The sequence below is a fragment of the Biomphalaria glabrata genome, chromosome 4 (genome assembly GCF_947242115.1).
Source record: "Biomphalaria glabrata chromosome 4, xgBioGlab47.1, whole genome shotgun sequence".
Taxonomy (NCBI): domain Eukaryota; kingdom Metazoa; phylum Mollusca; class Gastropoda; family Planorbidae; genus Biomphalaria; species Biomphalaria glabrata.
The window spans coordinates 56,325,035-56,338,866 of record NC_074714.1 but is presented as its reverse complement, the minus strand read 5'-3'; the positions used below and the strand labels follow the sequence as shown (position 1 = coordinate 56,338,866).

The following is a 13,832-nucleotide window of genomic DNA, read 5'->3' as shown; positions in this document are numbered from 1 at the left end:
ACTGTCCATAGCTTTCTTGGTCACTGTCATCTGTTGCGGTCCAGAGCTATGTCTTCCCAATTGTCAGTATTGATGTTCACTGATTTGAGGTCACGTTTTATTACATCTATGTAACGGAGGTGGGGGCGACCAGTTTTTCTTGTGCCAGTCGCGAGTTGACCATACAGGATGACTTTCGAGATGCGCTTGTCCTCCATCCGGCGAACATGTCCAAGCCAGCGCAAACTGCGTTGTCTGAGGGCTGTAAAGATGCTGCGAATACCTGATCACGCAAGGATCTCAGTAATGCACACTTTTTCTTTCCATGTAACATTCAAGATCCTACGGAGACATCTCAAATGGAAGGAGTTCAGTTTTCTCTCTTGCTTTGCGTAGGTGGTCCATGATTCACTGTCATACAGCAGTGTACTCATAACGCATGCCTTGTAGACTTTCATTTTGGTCACCGTAGTTAGCTTATTGTTTTCCCAAAGTCTTGGTCTGAGTCTAGCGAAGGTCGAGGCAGCCTTTCCTATGCGTTTTTTTTTATCTCCTCTTCTAGAGACAGGTCATCTTTAATTGTGGATCCCAGATAGCAGAATTCGTTTACGGCGTCCAGCTATATTTAAGCTTATCGATTTGTGTGTCGACACCCTGGTCATTGGAGTCCGTCATATTGAGGTCTGCAAAGCGTCCTATATTTGTGCCTCAAATTTATTCAGGCTATTCAGGGGTCTTTCAATGTATTAGTTTAATGTAAATTGTATCCTCGTAGATCCTTGTTTTTGTTACCTTTTGTGTGTGTGTGTAAGTTGAAGGTCATTATAACAAGGTCAGAGTCGCTTCCAAAGTCAGCTCGACGACAACTTCTTGTCTGAATGCTTGACTAAAACGCTAGCGCAGAACCTACAGATAAGATTTGTGTTAGTGGAGCCAGGAGGTCCTACGCAGGACTTTTGTGGAGATTTCTACTTTCTACAAGTTTCATTACAGATCTACTTGAGAAGACCATATACACTATAAACGCTTACGTACAGTAGCTCATACACATATGTGATTCAATGTAGTTAAGACTTTGTCCAATGGACCTCATTCACCAATCGTAAACAAACAACATTTAGTCACGTGATCTTATTGATAAAACAATGAAAAAAAACTGTCACGTGACAACCATCATGAATTAAACATGAGATCGTAAATTATATAGAAGAGATAAAGCACCAAGTGGCTAAATGTTGTTTGTTTACGATTGGTGAATGAGGTCCATTAAGCTTGTCGCAGTTAGTAATGTTGTTGAGTATTTTTGTAAAAATGAACACAATCAAATAGGCGATGACGTCATTCGTTGTATTAATATTTTATGTATTTTTTTCCTTGTCGCATAGTCTTGTTGTGACGTAATTTATCAGCTCTTATTTTGAGAGCATTTTCGTCATATTGTAATTGATAGACAAGTTGTACTTTTTTTTTGTGGTCCTGAATGATTCATGTCTTTTTTACTACTGGCCAGCCTGAGCAAACTGCCTTGGATTTTAGCCTATTAATTCTTGTTAGGACTATTTGACTCCTGTTTAGGGTGAGTTGTATTTTATATTGTACGATACTCTTTGAACGGATTCGTTCGTCTTTGTACTTTTAGACGTTGGAATCTGTTATTTATTTCAATAGGGTTTCACTGTTTTATTTTTTTTTATTTCATCGTTGGTTCAATACTGTGGATTCTGATACTACCCTGAACATTGTTGTCAGCATCTTTAATTGTCTGTATTGTTGGTTGGAAGTTAACGACAGTCCTTGTATGCTGCTATCATGATTTATGTTCGTAGACAGTTTCTATAGTAGGCCTACCTATTACAGAGACGAATCCATAGATTATCATAAGTTGACCTATTACAGAGACGAATCCATAGATTATCATAAGTTATGAAACTTTGATGTTGTTGAAGTCAATGTTATCAAGCAACATAATATAAGATCTTTATACCTTTACCTATCACTTAGTCTAATTGACCGTTGGGGCACCATGCAAGATTCGTCGACCTTCTTTCTCCATTCCTCTCTGACTTTTGCCCAGATTAGGCGTTTAGTCGAATCTAGGCTTTTTTAAAATCTATTTTCTAGAGTATGACTCATGTTGCACTGACTAAAACTGACTTGAACTTTTTTTGTTTAGTATCCTACATTTTCACTTGCTAGATCTAGATTCTATATCTCTATCTATTAATTCTAAATCTAGACTTTTCTAATTTGATTATTATTATAAAACATAATTCTTAAAATGCAATCTATAGACTTGTAAAAATGTCAAATATCTTCACGCATAAACAATAGTTTTTAAAGAACTACAGTAAGTCTAATGGACCGTTGGGGCACCATGCAAGATTCATCGAACGTCTTTCTCCATTCTTGTCTTTTGCCTAGATTAGGTGTTTAGTCGACTCTAGGCTTAGATCTATTTTCTAGAGTATGACTCATGTACTGACTAAAAACTGACTTGATGTTAGATCTAGATTCTATAAATTTTTTTAAGAACATTATATTTAGAAGTTTACTTTCAGAAAAATGAATTATTTCTTTTATTAACATTTTGTATTTCTTTTTCTTGATTGCAGCCCTGTTTTGAATACAACTAGATCAACTTCTGAAACTCCAATAATACTACCTGCAAGTGCTGCTGAAAGAAAAATAACCCTAACAGCCTTTACATTTACTACATAGATTCTAATGCTGACAACATCATTTAGATTCTAGATGCTGCCTGAAGATTTCATGTCTGTGGAATTTTACTTCTCGAGAAAAGATCTTTTCTCTTTGCAACTTCTGGTGTGGCTAAAGAGGCCAATCCTTGATACACAGCTGTAGTCACAGGTTGAGCACATGTAATCACCAGGCACCATTGCATTGTCACCTTTCTTCCTGCTGCTGTTGTGTATGGCATCTGCAATCCGAGACCCTTCCTTTATGCTCTCTCTCCATGTGGATCTATCCAGTGCCAACAAGAACCTGTGTGCATCACACATTGTAAAGGTCGAAATTGAAAAAAATATATTTTTAAGCTCTGTGCCAAAAATGCTCCTAATATTCAATGATGAGCTCTGACCAGGATAACAATCACAGATTGAATTAAATCACAATTAAATAAAAAAAAGTTGTAAATCTTAATTATAAATTGAAAATATTGTCTAGAGCAAACATTAAGTGGCACTTTTGGGTAATGCTTCACAGACCAGACCAATAATTCTATTGAAAATGAAAGAACATTTACTTTTTTTTTCAATTTCTGAAGTCGTATTTAAAATGCTTTCTTTCATCTGCTTTTTAAATAAGCAAGCCTTGCTAAATATTTCTTTAAATACATGATGACCCAAATTGATTTTTATGGATTTTTTCCTGTGTCAATGACACAGTAGGCCTACAAGATAATAAGCCAACAAATTGAATTTGTATAGAAAAATTGTCTCTTTTTTAAAAAAAGCAACCTATAAATGGCATTATAAAACAAATATGACAACATTTTTGGCTTGAGCCATGAATATAATATGGTTAAACTATGCCTATAGATTGGAGGACCGATGGGAATATTTAATCAAAAGGGACCATAAAATGAATAGGTGGTCAGGTTAGCTACAATGTTGCTCATATTTTAAGTAGATAAATGAAGCCATTTTCTGATGTGTAAAAATATTGATTAATGTAAGTACTAGATCCACTGGTATCTAATAAAAAAGTTTCAGTTCAATTTTATTTTATTACCTTTTAGATCATATGACCCGTGACACAAGTGTTGGAAATTAAAATGGCCTGCAGGTTGAATTAAGTTGAGCATCACTTTTCTAGACTAACATCAATACATCTGCTATTAGAAATTTTAACAATTGTTTTTATTTAGTGTAATTTCATGCTTTCTCAAGGTTATGATCCTATCACTTGTCTGAACCAGTTAGATAGGGGGTATCTTATGAATGTTACCATGGTTGCTTTTAAAATGCTTTTAATTAAAAAAAATGTATCAAGTACAATTTCTTTCCCTAGTTTGATACCACACAAAATATTTAATTTCCAAAAGTTTACAAAATTGATTCTTGATTTCAGGTACAATAAATAATTGTGCAAAGTTTCAACTTGATCCAAGATAGGGTGTGCAACAAATAAGTGTGCAAACTTTTTATCACAGTGAGTTGATATAAGCTTTAACAAAAATAAACCAATTTATGAAGTTAGATGTTTTATTTTATCTTGAGATGTCAGTAATGATTAATCATTTTGTAATTGATAGAATTATCTTTAAAAATGGTGTTAACCTAAGTGGCTTGTAATTGTTTATTAAAAGTAACCAATGGTTCCAATGTAGCTATTTGTAACTTTAAAGAGAAGTCTTTAAGAAAAATAAGAACCATACATTTTATTGACAATCTTATGTGTTGTGTGTGTCTTGGAAAATATTTTGTGTAATTGCTTTTCTTTATTATGGATGTAAAATTTAATATGATGATGTCTGTTAAGCATTAATAGTTGATAGTATTCAATTAAGCTTAAAAATGTGACAATGTGAACTAATACAGTGATGGTCAATACTGTTGTTGTGTATTCAATAATAGTTTAATTGCTTTTAGTTAGTTACAATGCTATTAATATTATAAGGCATTTTTTTTTAATTTTTGTTTTTAATATTAGAGATAATGGTAGGCCTTTATTTGCTACAGTGTAGCAAATATACTGCACACTTATAGTATTCCTACTAGTAAATTATGTAATTTGTTGAATGCTATTAAAGAGCTTCCATATAAAATATGTCTTAACATAATTCTTTAGTTTTTATTTCATAATACTATTACTACTATTAATAATAACACCTTTATTATCCATGCAGAAAATGCCTTTACTTTAACTCTGTGAAAAATATTTACATGAACAATCCCATTAAAAAAAAAACTATCTACATTGGATTTAAAAAAAAACAAATTATACTCGCTATAGCTCTAAAAATATTTTACTTAGTTTTTTTTTACAGTGACCAATAGTTAAGACTAAAAATTAAGGTGTAAAATAATATACAATACAGTACTAAAAAAGACATTGTTATCTTGGCGTAAATAGGGCTGCTTCATTGAAGGATGTCTTTACTGCTAACTGTTGATCATTGTGCAGGCCATATGACACCCTGCTTATTAACTAAAGTGTGCTTCAAGATTCTGCAGGCTTTTCATGACTTTGCTTATTTATCGTGCAATAGTAGATCATTAGCGGAACTAAGAACACTGATATGGAAGCAGTCAGAAACTTGTTCTATATCAGCAGCATGTACATTCCTTTGAACTAAAAAAAATAATGATAAAATAAAAATAAAAATTACATTTTAAATGCAAAATATAAAAAGTATAATGCAGAAGTTAAATAAATATAAATGATGGTATCCATATCTTGAGTCCACTTCCCCATTAATGTTTTGTCAGCTACCCTTATGAAACTTTAAACTGCATCCTCTTTGAATGCCATCTACAAGACAAAGATGATAGTGCCTAACATTTGGTTTGGCAGTTTTTTGGATAGCAGTCAATCTTGGTACTGATGCCAAGGTGGCTGGCTGATGACATTTCTCATCATAAACTATTAGCTGGTTCAACATTGTTTTTTTTAAATACATTGACAAAGTTTAGTTTGTCTTTCCATTTTTCTCTTTTCTAGAAGTCAGCATATTTTTATATTTCTATAAGTATGAGGGAAGAGGCTTCTGCCAATGACAGATCTTTTTGGAGACAGCTAGCTACCCAATGTGCCAGAGGGGGAGGATCTAAGTCTAAAAGTATGTCCCTTGTGTCGGTGGGCTGAAATCAATCAAAACTGAAATTTAATGTCTAGCTTTGTTTTAAAAACAAATTATTTCATATAAAACTTTTGAGGAGTACACATATTGGGGCCAAGAATATTGACTGATTTGGAAGGGTGGCTAACTTGGAGCAGTCTTCATATACACAGGAGCACCTGGCTGATGATATTGATGATAAAATAAGTTAGTTTGGGATTATCTGTGATAACAATCAGCCAACTTTTTGAGAAGAATACTGAAATTATTACGGTATAAACCTTATTCATTGAGCCAAAATATCAAACTACAGCCTATGGGAAACAAAAAAGTAAACAGAGATAGAACAAGAAATCAAATGAGGCACATGGGGATGCTTTGGGCACACAATGTGAAGAACAGCAGACAACATTGCAAGACTGGACTGGAACCCAGAGAGGAAGAGAAAGTCTGGTAGACCCATGCAAACTATCACTGATGAATGTGTGTATGTATGTATAATCTATTTTTACAATCTGCGCGAATGACCGTAAGTGTGTTGGTTGTTAGACAGAGACCAGCATGTGTGATATGCAGTAAAGCTGATTAAAGTTTATGTGTTTGATCTAGTGCTTTCATTGTTTTATTTCGTTAACTAGAACTGAACCAGGGACACCTAGACATATCGAGAACTAAGGTAGATTCTATAGAGTTATTATTATAAATATAATAGGGAATCTGTGACACAAACATAGATCAAACCTGCAGACCAAGAAGGAAAGTTGGCAGGATGGAAATGGATGGGGAATAGCCCAGAACAGAGACAGAATGTAAAGCACAGATGCGGCTCTATCTAATTTCTTATGTTGCCTTTTTTTTTTTTTATTATGCATTCATTCAAAGATAGAAAGTTCTATTTAAAATAGCTATACCATAACCGTAGGCCACAGAAACAGAGATGACTTTATATTATTTGCCCTTTGGACCACAAGGTCTGAAAGGGAAACTATATCATAATGCTTTAAAAAATCTACTTGCCATGAAGAAGAATAAAAACAGGCCATCTTTGCTGCAGTTCTTTGTTTTCTATCTGTTCCTAAAATATGGTTTCATTAAACTGTGTGCAGCTCCTAATTCTTGATCACCAGGAAATTCTCTGCATCATTATCTGAAAAACATTTACAATTAATGATTTCACTAAAGCTGCACCATGTAACAATATATATAGAATCTTAAATTCTACCAAGTCTTGGTTTTACTGACAACCAGTTGACAAATGCAGTTAACAATAATTAAACCTGTAGCTTGTCTTTATTAAATTCAAAAGAGCATTTTGGCCCACTTCAAATACCTAGGAGCTATTGTCTCAGATGAGGGAACGAAACCTAAACTACTGACAGTCCACAGCAGCCCTTTCAAAACTTAAAATAATATGGAAAGACAAAGGCTTAGCCCTCGGCACCAAAATCAGACTGATGCGCTCTCTGGTCATAGCCACATTTTTATATGCTTGTGAGTCTTGGACGCTGACTGCAGAGCTAGAGAGGAGGATCCTAGCAATGGAATTGAGATGCTACAGAAGAATCCTAGGTATTACAACAGAAGAATCCTAGGTATTACATTCAGAGACCGCATCACAAACCAAGTGATTAAAGACAGGGTTACTGCAGTGATTGGACCCCATGATGACCTGCTAACTATCGTAAGAAAATGCAAGCTTAAAATCTATGGCCATATTACAAGATCTTCGGGGCTCACAAAGAACTTCCTTCAGGGAACAGTACCAGGAAAAAGAAGAAGAGGCAGACAGAGAAAGTGATGGGAGGATAACATAAAAGAATGAACAGGCCTGCCATTGAAAGAGGTTCTAAGGCAAAAGACAGAGAGGAATGGAGAAAAATGGTCGACGAGTCTTGCATGGTGTCCCAATGGTCCAATAGACTAAGGGATAGGTAAAGGTAAAGTAATGCATAGAGCACTTTGACACATAAGAAATGTAAAGTCTAATTATTTATGTAGTTTTGTTTACCCAGAAAGTGGTTCAAAGAAGCATCAATGTTTTGGATAACTAAAGAAGTCTTTAATAAAAATAACTTGCTATTGACATGGTAGTTATCAGATGTCAAAGGTTTCACCTGCTGTTCAGTGCTTGTATTGATTTGATCTTCCAGAATGATTCTTTAATGACTCCTTGATTCCACCGAGGACTAGTACTGTAACTCTAATGTTGAAAACTGTCCTCACGTGACCTTCACTCTTTGGTTCAAACTATAACATTATAAATAAACTTACATCAGATTAGTACATTTTCCTTAAATGAACTTTTATTTATACTTACATACTACTTCTTCTTTCTAGCCAGCTTTTTGCTGCTGAGCTCAGAGCTCTTTTGCAGACTGTGCCAAGGAAAAATAGTGCTTTGTTGTCTTCAGTTGTTCAGCACTGCCATACAGGGTGTTGGTTTGAAATGGTAGTAGGGTCTGCCTAAGGTGGATTAGGAAGGGGCATTCAAAGAGGATGTGTTTTACAGTTTCATAAGGGTGGGTGCAGTGGCTACAAAGAGGTAGGGGAGTGGGATTTATTTAACAGAGGTGTTTGTCCTGTTCTTAGTTGGAAGGTTGTAGATTGCTCTTTGCAGGGGAGGAAGTTAATATTGTTCAGTTAGTTTGGAATGGTCATTTCTTTGTACATGGCTCTGCCTGTGTTTCCTGATGCCCATTGGCAGAACCACTCCTCTTTGTGACTGTTGACTAACATTGATCTTAGGGTGAGAGTTAACTGGTTGTTCCATAGTGATCCTGCCATACTTACTTTAAAACGCTTAATGGAGTTTTATTAAAATCATTTATTGAAATATCTCTTAAATTGTACATAAAAAAAAGAAGCCACTTACTAGTTGTCATGTTACTTCTTAGATTAATATTTTGAATAGAGATTGTTAGATTTTGATAAGAATTATTGTTTTAGAGATTCCTTTTATCTCCATCGCTAATCTTAACTTTGTTCTCTATTGAATAGGGAGCAAAACAAACTTTGGACTCTCTTCCACTCTATTTTCTCATTTTACTGGCATCATGTCCCTGGGGAAATAAAAAAAGAAATTAATTTCAGCTCAATCCCAATGATCAAGGTCACTATTTGAAAAAAAATCCCTCTGGTCGTAATCCAATGATTCCCATGTTCATTTCATCAAAATCTATCAAATATTTTCAAGTCTTTGAAGTAGTAGTAAAAAATCTACTTGGTCATTGGAGACAATTACAAGATTCCCATTGTTATTTCTGTGCTGTCAGATTATTACCATTGTCAAAAGTATTCATTATATTCAACAAGATTATAATAAAATAATGACATGCAAAATATTTTCAGAGTTGAAGATAATTACTTCCTAGTCCAAACCTCCTGCAGGAGGATGGGGAATGGGAGCGGGCAGGGTTTGAACCCAGGATCATCGATAAATCTGAATGACAGTCCAGCGTGCAAACCACACGACTAGGCAGACCATCCTGGTGTTTTAAGGTGTCATAAATAATACTGCTAGTGATAATTAGTTGCTAATACAAAATAATATTTTCCTTAGCAGCATTTTCAAAATATTCAAAAAACCTTTGGATGCTATTTGTTGATGCAATTTTGATATGTGACTCCAAAAAGCTAACCCAATCTTAAATGTATTCTTAAGTTATACTAAGTTATATGTAGAGGGCTGCCTGGTTGTGTGGTATGTGCTCTGGGCTGTCATCATGATAATTACAAGTTTGAACTCTACCCGCTGCCATCCTCCAAGTCCTGTGGGAGGTTTGGACTTGAATGTAATAATCTTCATTTCTAAAGGAAGTTTCAAAACAAAACAAGGGAGTCACAAATTAATGTTAATTAATGCTAAAAAAAATGAATGAATTAAAAATAAGAAAAATAAATAAATTTTATTACAAAAATGTTTAGTCTCCCTGTAAACATATCATGGAGAATTGAGTGACAAGAATTGAATGCTAACTTTGAACACACTCCATTTGACTTTTGTTCCCCATTGAAGTCTCTGTGTGGTTTCCTCCATCCCAAAATTGTCTTCATGTAGTTCATGTCTCCTGTTGAAAAACCATTTCTTCAGTTTGTAAAATCACATATACACAATTCCTATGATTTCATCATTGTAAAACTAACCTACACTCCATAATATTATGTAATGTCTATATCTCTAGATAGGTTGGCATGAGAGTTTATGTTAGAAAGATGATCATCATGGTCATGTTAGTTGGCAGTTAGGAATTGTCAGAAAACTCTTCACTTGAAAAACTAATCTCTATTAGTGGTCATAGTTCAGAGTACAAAAAGGGACAGGGCTAAGACTTTGATAATTGTCATAAGCAAACAGTTTAAGTATACTATCCACTTCAATGAGGCCATGAGATGGTTTACATTTATATTTCTGAAATTTAAAAAAATGTATGCTGTTCATGATTGCTAACATTTTTATTATAATATAAATAAACTAAACAAAGCTTGTAAAGTGGGCTTAAACTATAAATCTAGGTAGAACCCAGGTCATTTATGTAAATTAGAAACACAGGTTGACCTTGAACTGTTCTTTAAGGTACACATGAGTTAGCTTGGTAATGATTTGGACTCATTATTATTATAGTTTATTCTACAACTATTTTCAAAATCCTGGATCCATTGGTGTAATGGACATGTTAAGTCAATTGTTTAATTTTGTAAGCAAACTATGGTGGTGAACTTTGTCAAAATGCCTTAGAGAAGTCAAAATAAAATGATGTTTGCTCACTATTATCTAAGTCTTTGAAAAGTCATCAATTAGACCTATTAAGAGTTACACATGACCTAGATTTCCTAAAACCATGTTGTCATAGAGTAAGGACATTATGTTAATCTAAGTAATTATGATGTTCCTACACATTATGTGTTCTAGTATTTTACATGTGATGCTGATGAGTGATACTGGTCTGCAGTTTATCTACTTTGCTACTCTACCCTGATAATTTGATGCCCGAAAAAGCATTTTGAACACTGGTGCTAGTTCTTTGAGTAATCTAGCTTGAATACCATCAAATCCAGGTGGTTATTTGTTAGCTAATAGTTTTGGATCACTTTTCTTGTGTGTGTGTGTGTGTATCCTACTACAATCAAAGAGAGTAAAGTAACATTTTAAGATGATTATAAAATTTCAGCCACTTCCAAATACCATTTTTCACATATATTTCATATGAAGAAGATGGTGGAGCTCTAATGCTCATCTTCTGGAATTGCTGAATGAAGAAAGACTAAAAGACTTTATTTTCAAGCCTAAATTATGACATATCAAATGATGGGAAAAAAAACAAACTAAGACATACTCAGAGACGAAAAAATATTAATTAGTTGTAGGGAAATTTTCCCTCAGGATTCATTTACTAAATAGTATAGTGATGGCTGAATGTAATAAAAAAAATATGAATAAATTTAAAATATTTTTAGAAATCTTCTTTGTAAATTATGATTCACCCTATAATTATGCTGTCACAGTCTCGGTTGACATTGCCTGTTATATGTTCACCTCGGGTTAAGAGGGTAAAAAGACACATGATGTAGAAACAGGAAGTAAGGACTAAATTGACTTTAAGTTCAGTCAGTAGTATCTTTTGGTCCAGTCTGCACGGTAGTGACTTAGAGAGTCGAGTAGTAACTTTGAGTTAAGTAGTATCTTTTGGGCAGTCGAAGCCAGTGGTCACTTGAGACAGTATATATATTTCTAGTAGATAATGTTCTGTAGTATTGAAGTATTTGCTACCCGAAGTGATGTGGACTTTACTTGTAGTCTATTCTGAAAACTTAACATGTTGAATATATATGATACCGCTGTTATGCGGATGTGATAATGTCTTGTATTGGATTATGTAACTGCCAAGGAGTGCAGTATAATTATTGTCATGTGTGACTCCAGGAAGCACAAACCCAGCATTCCATGACATTTGCATTAATAGTAACCAGTCTTATGTGTAATATTATAATACTACGTCAACACACACTTAATGCTGACATATGCATGATTCTTAATTTGAAATAGATTTATGCATGAGTGCAAACTCTCAACCATAGTTAATGGCTTGTATAACATTTTTTAAATGACTTTGCTATTTAATCCTCATTATTGTAAATTATTGCATTTAATATTCTTTTAAGTTTACTGTTTAGAGCTATCCTGATATTGTGTGAACTCATCTTTCAGGGGGCCCAGGCCTAACCCCAAGAGGTCTTTTAATATGTAAAAACACAACCCTAACACTAAGCATATACTTGCAATGTTTGTTTAGGTCTTTATCACAACTCACCCTAGCCCTAGAGTGTTCATGGTAATGAGATCTTCTTCTACAGAAATGGATCTTTATTGTTGTCTGACATCATAGATATTATTCCTTTATTGACTGGATGTGATGGAACAGACCCTGAGTAATACAATGAAGAATGATTAGGACTTACTTCTGGTTTCTGAACAGTGATTATCATTAAATTTTTAACACTTTCATATATTTTTTTCATTCAAGTAAGGTTAACCCAATTAAGAAAGCCTAATGAACTTTTTTTTTTTTGTAACTAAGTTCTAGAATAACTGCATAACTTCATCTCTGGCACTGCCTTAATGATTTTAACTTCTTTACAGAGAGCAACAAGGTATTTACCTTGGAGTTTTTGTCTCAGATGAAGAAACCAAAACCGGAACTACTGGCCAGAATTGCCTAGACAACAGCAGCACTTGCAAAACTCAAAACAATCTGGACAGACAAAGGCATAGCCCTTGACACTAAAATCAGACTGATGTTGTTACGGCCACATTCCTTATATGAATGCGAATATTGGATGCTGACTGCAGATCTAGAGAAAGGGATCCTAGCAATGGAGCTAAGAAGCTTACAGAAAGATCTTCAGTATCACCTAACTTATCTTATCTTATATGATGACCTGCTAACCACTGTCAAAAAAAAGTAAACTCAAACTCTATGGCCAGGTCTTCCAGGCCCGCAAAGACTTTCCTTCAGGAAAAAAATACCAGAAAAAGAAGAAAACGGAAGACAGAGGAAGCGATGGGAAGACATCAAAGAATGGACAGGCATGTCATTGAATGAAATTCTATCCAAAGCAAAGGACATAGAGGAATGGAGAAAGACATTTGACAGATCTTGTTAGGTGTCCCAATGGTTGAACAGACTAAGGGGTAGGTGAAGGTGATGAAGAGAACACACAACTCAATACTTTGAGCATCAAGCCATTGATCTCTTCAAATTGTCTCAAAAATTGAAATGATGCTTTTTTGTAATATAATCACTGATTCACACACATTTACTCACATAACTAAGTAGCTTTTGTTTACCCATCTTACTATCATTATTGTTTTAAAAAGATACAAATTATTTTGTTTTCTATACATACATTCCTATTTCTTAGGCAAACTTTTGCATTTATAAAACAATTATTTTTTAGATAGACATAATGAAAGACAGACAAACATACCCATACATGTTTAGCCAGCAGAAAAACATCTTTCTCTATAATTCTAGTCTGGCTGCAAGTCATTCATACATTGAGTATAGTTGATAGATAACTTTAGTGTCTTGTAAATCTGTGCATAGCAAACAAACAAAAAATATTTGTAGAATCATAGTAGTTACACATAAACTCGATTTTTTAACTGAGTAAAGTAGGATTTAATTTGTAGAATTCAAAGTATACCATCTTGATCCTTTCTCTTTCTCCTCAAACTTCATTTTGTGTACATATCTGAGGGCATGTGATGCATGATTACCTGATTAGGGAATAAATTCAAAAGATAACATTGCAATGTCTGTGAAGATTTACCATTTCTAAATACAACTGCAAACATTCATCTTAAAAAATATTATGGTGTTAATTTCTATAAACAATATTTAGACAAAATACAAAAAATATTCAAATAAAGTTAAGTTTCTATGTAGTGAGTGGATGCTTTACCCACTTAATGTTTATTTGACATAGTGTCCATGTTCAATTAAAATTTTATTTACCAACAGAGCTATTTTAGTAACAGTAATAAACAAAC

At 34.0% G+C, this 13,832-nt stretch overlaps 1 protein-coding gene and 1 long non-coding RNA gene across 11 annotated transcripts in view; one reads left to right on the top strand and one right to left on the bottom strand.

The window, feature by feature from the left end:
* The first annotated feature begins 769 nt into the window (after window positions 1-769).
* On the top strand, window positions 770-4,772 carry LOC129925707 (uncharacterized). The gene is made up of 2 exons (XR_008777431.1): window positions 770-1,555; window positions 2,592-4,772. It is a non-coding gene; the product is annotated as an uncharacterized LOC129925707 (long non-coding RNA).
* Window positions 4,773-6,799: 2,027 nt separating this feature from the next.
* LOC129925698 (potassium channel subfamily T member 2-like) overlaps window positions 6,800-13,832 on the bottom strand; it is an 82,931-nt gene continuing 75,898 nt past the window's right edge. For 9 of the 10 annotated variants that reach the window (XR_008777406.1, XR_008777401.1, XR_008777402.1 and 6 more), the window contains 8 exons: window positions 13,487-13,559; window positions 13,268-13,376; window positions 12,439-12,531; window positions 12,091-12,204; window positions 9,695-9,849; window positions 8,655-8,841; window positions 7,897-8,029; window positions 6,800-6,929 (listed from right to left, as the gene is read on the bottom strand). The gene's annotated coding sequence lies outside the window, so the exon portion shown is untranslated. Of the gene's footprint in view, window positions 6,930-7,896; window positions 8,030-8,654; window positions 8,842-9,694; window positions 9,850-11,263; window positions 11,656-12,090; window positions 12,205-12,438; window positions 12,532-13,267; window positions 13,377-13,486; window positions 13,560-13,832 lie in introns of those variants that run through there. The other variant, XR_008777410.1, reaches the window with a different exon arrangement.